This window comes from Crinia signifera, chromosome 2, assembly GCF_055691185.1.
Source record: "Crinia signifera chromosome 2, ASM5569118v1, whole genome shotgun sequence".
NCBI classification, from domain to species: domain Eukaryota; kingdom Metazoa; phylum Chordata; class Amphibia; order Anura; family Myobatrachidae; genus Crinia; species Crinia signifera.
In genome coordinates, this window is record NC_139218.1 from 271,216,368 (window position 1) to 271,226,559 (window position 10,192).

A 10,192-nucleotide genomic window follows, 5' to 3' on the forward strand; every position below is an offset into this window, starting at 1 on the left:
AAAAATGTGTAAAAAAAAAAAGATTATAATTCATATATAAAAAGATAACATTACTGGTCATTATGACAAATAAAAATGTTTACTTGACAATTTTCTCACCTATTTTGACATATTCAATTGGCACATAAAGGGTTAAACAAGGACACATTTTTCTTACACATCCTAATAGGGATGAAGTTAATGATGATAATAATATTAATAAAGAATAATATTAGCAGTAACATAGTAATTATCTATTAAATAATATGTGAAGGTTCAGTAACAAATCCGCAAATGTCTAAAAATAGTTCATATAAATGGGAATTAACTCAATAAACTAATGCTCATTCATTTTTATCAAGTTTGTTTTCGCCTTTTACATGTGGGTCTCTGTCTTGCAGCAATTCAGAAGAGGAATGATCATGCAGCAAAGGACATGGAGAATCTAGACTGCTGACAATAATACAGTTAGCCATCAGTAGATGGCACTACGTCTCTTTGAGTAGTAACATTGGCTGGCTCATGATCGGCAGTAATGAAAATGATAGCAGTCAAGGATTTAAAGCCGAACGTCAACTAGTTTACACACACACACTAGTCTACTACATTTCTGTGATGTTTAGGTATTTGAAAATCTGTCAGGCAATGGCAAGGCGCTGTAATATACCATCATTTTTTGTGACTGTTGTTTTCCAAGAAAAATAAGATTCATGTTCCCCTTAATTTTTTTTTTTTTTTTTAGCAATTATAGCTACATATGAATAAATCTTGGTACATTTTTAATTAAACTAAGATAAGCCAAATATGTACAATTCACATGCACAACCAGTGACACACAATGTGTAGAATACAACCGCTGTGTCACCTGCATATTAGTACAAGATTATTTTAAATTCAGCACAGGCAGAATCTGCATGAAGAGATCTACACTAATCTTTAGGACAGCAATGTCACATGACACAATTTTTATTCAATAAACCTTTCAATGTCTCAAAGAGTTTTTTCCCAATGACTTTTCAGACTTTTATTTAAAGGCAAACATGGGTAATCTCTAGTAAAGCTGTTACGATTTGATAACGTATTTCTTGTCCAATTTCACTAATCTGACAATCTGAATAATAACACCATCTTCTGCATGTATTTTTCTCACTCTTGAGTATGTGTTTTGCAATCAAGTAATACAAGTGTCTGCCAGTTTCTGAAGGATATGATCCTTAAGTGAAATTACAGTGCAAATAAAAGCTTTTTGCTCCAATTAAAATTTTCCTGACTCATAAATGGCAGGGGAAAAAGCAAGCAGAGTGCATTTCCCTGTCAATCTAATAAACATTTGGTGCAGAGGGGCTATTTATCAAAGATAAATTGTTCTTAAAAGTCCTTCATTAAACCTATCGGGGGGGGGGGGGGGTGTTATAATTACAGAAAATTGCACAGTTTTGGTATCTGTGGATTTTTGCCTGAATTTCGCTTGTTATATGAAAATAAAAAAATGTACAGAAAAAAGTCAAAGTCATTTTGCTCTGTGGTCTGGAACCATGGCACAGGTTAGTATATTTAGTATTTTGTTGACTAATAAAACATGAGGAAGTGAATGTCTTAATTTCCATGGTTATATAAACCTTCTTGTGGATATTTAGTTTATTCTAAGTTGTTTTAAAACTTAAAAAACTACACATATTATGCTATTATTTCTAAAATCACAACATTATCACACTGTGTATGTTATCTAATCAGTACGTTAAATTAAAAAGTAAAATACAAAGTTGTAAATGAATACAGTACAAGGGAGATTATGTTCATCTAAAAATCGCTGATGGATGCTCTCCTGTACGCTTATTTTTACTTCTCTTTACCTCAACAAAGAGTTACAAATGTTATGCAGTTCTAAGAAAGTAAAAAAATTATTCAATTAACTTTAAAAGCAGCAGAGAAAAAAATATATAAAAAAAAAGACTTAAAAATAGGTGAAGCATGGAAGTGTAAGCAGTAAAGGTGAGGTCACACTGGGCATTTTTGTTTCTGCTAGTTTCCATGGCCGGAAAAGTTTATTAATCAAGAGCAAATATTTCTGTTTTTGGCTGCTTCTCTGTATAGTCTCACCATCATACCAATAAGAGCCACAGGTTAAAAAATGTTGATATAGACATCAATGCTACTGTACCAGACGACTACTATTATAAGCGCAAAGATGCTGCTGGTAAACATGATGTATCTGTCATTGGTGTATATGACATGCCGTAGCAACACACACACACTATGTACTATATATATATATATATATATATATATATATATATATATATATATATACACACACATATATATATATTGAAGGTGATAACTCTGTCCTGAGCCTTTTTTTTACATCCGCAGTGCCTCTGTCTGTCTGTCTATCTATCACAGTTAGGTCAACATGAATCTAATCAGAACACATTCCATTCCTAATAATGGCACTCGTTCTACATTAGGCATACATATTTATTTCTGCACATATATGGATTCATAGTTGTATAGGAGCACATCAACCGATCTCTGGGGGGACAGTCGCTCCTCTGATGACATCGCATCCTCGTCTAAACTAAATAAATACTCAGTTTTTTTCAGCTTTCATCAGTTTTTGATATTCATATTTGGAATATATTTATGCTATCTTATTATTAATACATAACAATTAAGAATGTACCAAAGAAAGGCAGAACTCAACCTAAGTATGTATGAGCTTATTATAGTCTGTAGATTGTGTGTTCCTGTCACATGAGCAATCTATAAACACCATCAAGATAAAAAAAAAGTATATATTTTGTTATATGTATTGGAGTTTATGAATAATAAAAAGTGTATGTTTGGAGTGATGTCACTCCGACATTTTTCAGCCAGAAAAGTGTTAGCGTACATAGCACTTAATCGCTTCCATGGTGACAGGTTGAAGGGAATTTGGATTGCCCCTCCCCTGTCACATGCAATGTTTTCTGAGTTTAATTGGTCCTGTGTAGCAGAGGAAGAGTGTTCCACCTTCAGTTCATCCTGTCACCACAGGGGTGATTAAACACTAGCATGTCTCTTTCTATAGGGATACTACTTTGCATAGAGACTGCAAGAATATAAATTACACTGCAATTAATGCTCTTATTTCATTGATGCTTACAAAATAATTTAAGACTAACATGTTCGCCTCCATTTCCCTGAGAAGTATTTGTGAGCTAAGAGGTCCTACAAGCAAGGTAGTGTATACACTATTTTAATATACACATAGAAAACAATGTTGGCATCTAAGACACATAAACTATCTTTGCTAAATAGTTTCAGTATCAAAGATATTTTTTGCTCCTAACAAAAAATTTATACCACTTTCACATCGCAAAGGCATTTGCAAGGTGAAGTTCCCCTTAGCGACCCGGCAATCAGCTGGGTTGCTAACGTCACATGGGGGTGGAACGAAGCAGCGGCACATCATCAGGGGAGGAGGAGGAGCTTGGAGCTGACTGTGGCCAGTATTCAATGCTCCCGATTCACTGGTTGTTTTCACTCCTTGCGGTGAATCTTTGTCACTGAAAATATGATTCACCCTATTCAATGTTCACTATTCGTGGAAAGCGAACAGTGAATGCCGGGCAGTTCTCAGTTTCATGCTCGTTGCAATTCGCTGGTGTATCTCAATGGGGTTTTCACTGGGATTCGCTGAGAGTGTATTCAATGCTAGGATGGCAATTTGCTTTCGCCCTGATTTTTGCCATGATTCACCGTTTTGCATTCCACATCTTTTTAAGGTGAACTGGAAAGTGATCTTTTATTTTTAAAATAAAGGGTTTTTTTTATTTATTTTTGTGGTGTCAAAAAATCTGAATTTTTTTTCTGTGAAGGGGCATGCTATTTTTATTCATGTGCTTGAAGCACATCAATATATATTTAATTTCTATTTATTTTTTACATTTTATTTTTATTTCTTTACACATTCACCAGCAGGGGGCCGGGAGCCGCTCATTAGATATTCATATATTCACTTCACTATGGTCCCCGCTTGTTACGTGCGGGACCAGAAAAGAGGCTCCCTACCCCTGCCCCGTGCCAGCATTCGCTGGGGGCAGCCTCTGCTGCCTGTGTCCCCGGGAGCCCTCCCCCACAAATTCTGGGGCAGGCAGGGAGGCTTACATCTCCCTGCCTGCCTCCGTCCTCCCAAACTCGCCAGCAGGGGCAGCGATCCCCTGCTGCATTGAATAGGGTGACAGGGAGGGCTGGCAGCGAATGCTGCAGCCCTCCTGAACCCTGCGAATGTGTAGCAAATCCTAAACAGGATTCGCTGCACATGGAGAATGAAAACATTGAATACTCCCTATAGTTTAGACGGGATCCGTTACCCGTTCACAGTGCGCAGCAACCCTTTTGGCACTTTCACACCACCTGTGAAAGGGGTATCAGTTGCACATTCCTTTTCGCTGTAAATTTTTACCCACTTTCCCATTAGTTTGACCTCCAGTCCATCTTCAGCAGGCACAAAATCATATTTTTCTATAAAGGCAATATCTCAATCAGTGGCTTTTTCTTCAAATGTGTGGATTATTTTTTTAATGCATACCAGATGTATTTCCCCTTTTGGCCAAACACATTTAGAGGTAAATTGGAGAGGTTAGAAACTAGGGTTGATGGGTGACAAATGCCTATATAATACACAGTGCCCCTCTAGTGTCCTCTTCCCCCTTTCCTAGGGTGACTGGTATTTTAGTTGTTTATATCTTGATCAATGTGCAGCAAATGTGGTACATAAAATAACTATGATCTGTACTCTTGTAGTCAGTAAAAAATCTAAAGATGCAGTTATAGTAAATGAAATCATATCCTTACATTAAGTGGTCAATTGCTTCTACCAAGACCAGGTATTTTTAAATACAACAATGGCTCCAGGGAAAATATCACATTAGTACACTCTCCATATTACACGTGTAACTATCCATGTAACATGCCAGTGAAATCTAGATTTAAAAGCATTTCATGATGATGATGATGATAACAACAACAAAAACAACCACATACACATAAAAAGTCTGCTGTTTTGGACTAAGATGTTTAAATTAGAATTTATTAGTGTGGGGGATGCTGGCACAGAATAGTGAATAGACTATTTTAATGGTTATGCTTTGATTTTTATCTAGGATCTGGGTAGCCTAGATAAATGTTGAGTCTGACTGTGTGGCCCATCTATATTCCCTGGAATATTCATATATATATATTGCCACTCCAATCCAAAAAGGAAGAATGTAGCAGACAGGCAGGATGGCACTCCCAAGATTTGACAATGCTGCACGGCGGCAGGTTTCAAACAATAAACAGTCAAACACCAATAACTTGTGTCAACGTTTCGGGCAAAGCAAAGCCCTTTATCAAGACATATAGATAGATATCTGTGTGTATATATATATATATATATATATATATATATATATATATAAAGAAAAAAAAAATACTACTATGTGCCCAGTCCGAGGGTAGGTTGCACTACCTGTAGACAGTTGGTAGAAGGGTAAGTTATTCTAACAAGAATTATGTGACCAGTCAGAGGGCAGGTTGCACTGCCTGTAGCCAGTAAGTAGAAGGATAAGTTGTCCTAACAAAAAAATTACTAATACACACTTTGCTACTTAAATTAATTTAATTGATTATCTCTAATAGCTCTGAATATACAGAATACTGCAGATGATTACATGAAACTGTACCCATATTATTAGCGTTTCTTTATATGGCACCACAAGGTTTCCGCAGCACCTGACAATACATAGATAACCAGATGGGGCAGTACGGATGGTGTAATGGTTAGCATTAGTGCCTCACAGCGCTGAGGTCATGGGTTCCATTCCCACCATGTCCCTAACTGTGCAAAGTTTATATATTCTCCCCGTACTTGCATGGGTTTCCTCTGAGTACTCCAGTTTCCTCCCACAATCCAAAAATATACTTGTAGTCTAATTGGCTCCCCAAAAAAATTAACCCTAGAATGTCTGTGTGTGCGTGTACATGTGGTAGGGAATATAGATTGTAAGCTCCACTGGGGCAGGGACTGATGTGAATGTTCAAATATTCTTTGTAAAGCGCAAATAAGGGCAAGTACACTGTAACTAAAGACAGTTGCAGAAGTGGACAGGACACTGATGCAATTATCAGAGTAGCAGAGATACATTCTAAGAAAACACGTGCGGAGAGAGGGCCCTGCTCGTGAGAGCTTACATTCTAAAGGGTGATTATCAGGTAATTAAGAACATTTTCCATAATATAGCACACAGCAAGAAAAAACAGCCCAAACACTTTTTTTATAATGTCACTCATGCTGTACATCCAGTCATCAGTTATGCCCTATATTTCCTTACAGCTCCATATACAGGCTGCTGCATCTAGCTCCCGAGACCCGAAAACTGATCACGTGCAGCATTATATCTGATAGAACACCACATATCAGTCATTTTCTATATTGGCAGCAACATCAGTCCCTCCCACGCAGGGAGAACAGATTGTACACCATGTAGTAACAGCCCCAGACAGAAAACAAATAATTCAAGATAACAAAAGCAGCTATATGCCAAAACACAATGCAATTAAAAATTGAAATGCCTTCTAGTTTTATATATTTAGAACTGGAAGGTAATATTGTGCTATTAAGAACACCATCCATCTATCAGCCCCAACCACAATACCTGGGATAAAACCAGTGCAAGATGCAGCCTTCTGCTCTAGCAGTCAGGCTGAGTCACCTAAGGAATAAACACATCCACACAAAGCATTGAATGTGAAAGCTTGTAGACGTCATTCTTTTGGAATAACAAGCAAAATGAACAAGGTAAATGAGCAGATAGCTGTTAGCAGGCTGTGTGAGCCACACGGCGGTGTACATCTGCACTCACTAGGCTAGCCTGTTAGCATAATGCTTTGACAACTCCATCAGCGCAGTCTCAAGGTAGCTGTCAATCAGGATGCATCATTTAATTCAACAGCACTCAGAGGATTTTCCCCTGCAACCCACATGACAGCACATCTACAGCTCTATTTATATCCAGCAGCCAGCGGTGTTTGCATTGCTGCTGTAATTATAGGAAGACCAAAAAAAAAACCCCATGCAACAGGCAGTAATGTAATCTGGATTGTGTTTTCTTTGCTGTGATACCATGCAATGTGCGATCTCACTTCACAGTCCTGACAAAAGCGCTATTTTGTCCCCCATCTCTGTTCAGACAGCACTTCATTTGCAGCTATCTATAATTAGATTAATGGTGTAGTGCAGTACAAAGCGGGCCCACTTCACATCAGATAACATATGAATTAGGACAAACACTTATTTCAATTCTAGGCAGAGAAAGCAGTGACTAGGGTATTTAGCATACCCTTTATGGCGGAATGAGATGTTAATTGTGTACCATTACCTCTAAACTGCTTGCTTGTTGTATAAATCACTGTGCTAATTGATGCAGAGATAGAAATGTAGCCACAGGCAAGAAAGCAAAGGAATGAGAGAGCTGGAGATGGTGGATAAAGGATTATCGTATAAAACCAGATGGAGAGGAGGCTCTTTTGAAACCTTTGCATTCTGCCCAAAAGCAGCACTTCTGAAAAGTACACAGAAACTGTTGTACTGGAGTGTGGAGGACAAGAAAAGGAATGACATGGCACTTTAGATCTGAAATGCCCTTGTACAGAGAAAAGTAACAGGAACCTGACATGTATGCTGATTATGGAACGAGTGCAGAGCCTCCATTTCCCATTAATGCAGTATAATGACAGAGCGCTTCAAAACTGAGGGGTCTACTTACTAAGCCTTGGATGGAGAGAACGTGGACGGAGATACAGTGCAAACCAGCCAGCACCCTCATGGTCATTCTTCAAACATAACCCATGACAAGGCAGTTAGGAGCTGATTGACTGGTACTTACGCTCCACCCAAGGCTTTAGTAAATAGACCCCTTAGTTATTGAGAGGGTTCTCCAGAATTCCGACTGTATATTAGCAACTAGTTATTGAACGGTTTTGACTAATGGTAAAAGAATGAAGGCACCTTTCTACTCCACATGCACAAATCATGACTATACTACTATATTATCAGTGTACTAACAGAATTCCTAAACACTATGGCTTTCTAGGGATGTTCGAATATTGTACCAGTAACAATAGGATATGCAAACAGTCATACAGCTGAGTTATTTCAAACACAATTGTAAGAAGGAAAAATGAAATGCCTTAATTATCCCTAAGTGGGCATCAACAAAAATATACAGGAAGCACTTCACTTATGTCTAGCAAAGGGATACTTTTCTAAACAGTGCCCTTTCCTGTTTATCTTGCTGTTATGCTGAGTGACTGCCAGCACACAACAATACTGCTACAATGGCTTTATTACGATGTAGTAGCTGTCACTACATGTGGCACAACAAATTATCAGTGCTACACATACATTAAACTTGCCCATTTAAGAAGAAAACTTAAAAATGCAAGGGTACTTGATATTTACAGGTGTACTGGGGTGCTACCGCTTAGTAAGGAAATAGACAAGAGTCTGCTCTGTATCAACAGTGTTGATTTAGGACTAATTAAACTAATTTTAAATAAATAAATCAACGTTTCACAGTAAAAACGCTTTCCCCTCTGCCAGGTGCCGTCAGCGCTATGCAAAGCCGTCCTCAAAGCCGCTCATCTGCTGGTACAACTGGGGGGATGAACGGCTTTCATGGCGATGATGCGGGAGCGCGCAGCAGCGCTCATCGCCGGGGCATACACACTGGGCGGCTTTGAGCTGAAAGCCGCTCAAACATGCTGACATGCCCAGTGTGTATGGGCCTTTACATGCCTAGTGTGTATGGACCTTTACATGCCTAGTGTGTATGGGCCTTTACATGCCTAGTGGATTAAATGTACAGTACATTTCTGCACATATTGGCAGCAATGAGCACTTTAAATCCATCTGTCTGTGATGGGCAATGATATTCACATAAGTATGGGAACTGCTTTCAGAATGTCTAAACCAGGCATGTCCAACGTTGGCCCTCCAGATGTTTTGAAACTAAACATCCCAGCATGCTTTGCAAATAGTTTTAGCATTCTCTAATAGCAAAACTGTGGCAAAGCATGCTGGGATGTGTAGTTTCAAAGCATCTGGAGGGCCAACCTTGGACATGCCTGGTCTAAACGATAAATCAGACAGTAGTAAGATACTAGTGTTTATGTTCATATCCCCTACTATAGCCTAGACCAGGGGTCCTCAAACTATTTTGCTCTGGGACCCCATCAGACAATAAAAATAATTACATGACCCCAGCAAGTTACTGCAGCAGGTCATCACATCACATGTGTAGTCAGCAGACAGCACATTCATTGCAGTATTCTGAAAGAACCAAATGAGGTGAGGAGTCCAAAATAACAGACAACTCAACCATTTTTTGTTAGACTCCTTGAATCACTGACTCAGATTAGAAAAGTAATTTGCCTGATGGTCAGCAACATGGAGTCATGACCCCATACTGAGAAGGTTGGGACCCACTTTGGGGTCAGGACACACAGTTTGAGAACCTCTGGCCTAAACCCTTGGGCAGCCGCCAGTAACTGCTGTGGTCTCAGCCTGCTTAAAGCCAGTGCAGTGATCTCTTCAGCATTAGCGGACCTGGGTCAGTGGAGAGATGCACAAACACTATCAACAACCCTTCATTGTCTTCATTCATGGCAAAATTACAGACACCTGTAAGTCGCCAGAGCAGTAACAGCAACATGATTTCACAAACGGCATATCTTGTAACCTCAACAGAGGCTTCATGTAATGCAACAGCAGAATGCAAATGAGATCAAGGCTCATTGAACTTAAAATGTGTACTAATTTCAATGCTTGGATGTGATAAAGAAACTTGCTGCTTGATTGCTTTCACTTAACCCCTTGCAGCGTTTCTCTCTTGTGTAGCCTGATTGAAGAAAGGGACGCAGGTCATGGTGTCCCCTGGGTCTGACGTGTCATGTAAGTTCAGCGGTTTAGGTTCTGGTCAGCACACTAATGAGGCACAAGGATAATCCTTTTTAGAAGCCAAACTAGTGTCTAAACTGAAACACTGGCTATATCTGGGCAACCATAGGGACCAACGCAAACAAATGGCAGCAGAATAAATACTCATACACCTCAAATGTGCAGCCAGTTGGCAGGAATCTAAATCTATAGTAGGCAACAAGAAAAGCTAGTAAGCCAGTGTTCCAACCC

The 10,192-nt window shown here is 39.0% G+C and overlaps 1 protein-coding gene across 1 annotated transcript in view; it reads right to left on the reverse strand.

The window, feature by feature from the left end:
- The window catches only part of PCCA (propionyl-CoA carboxylase subunit alpha), a 457,969-nt gene that overhangs the window by 25,652 nt on the left and 422,125 nt on the right, over positions 1–10,192 (reverse strand). The window lies entirely within an intron of this gene.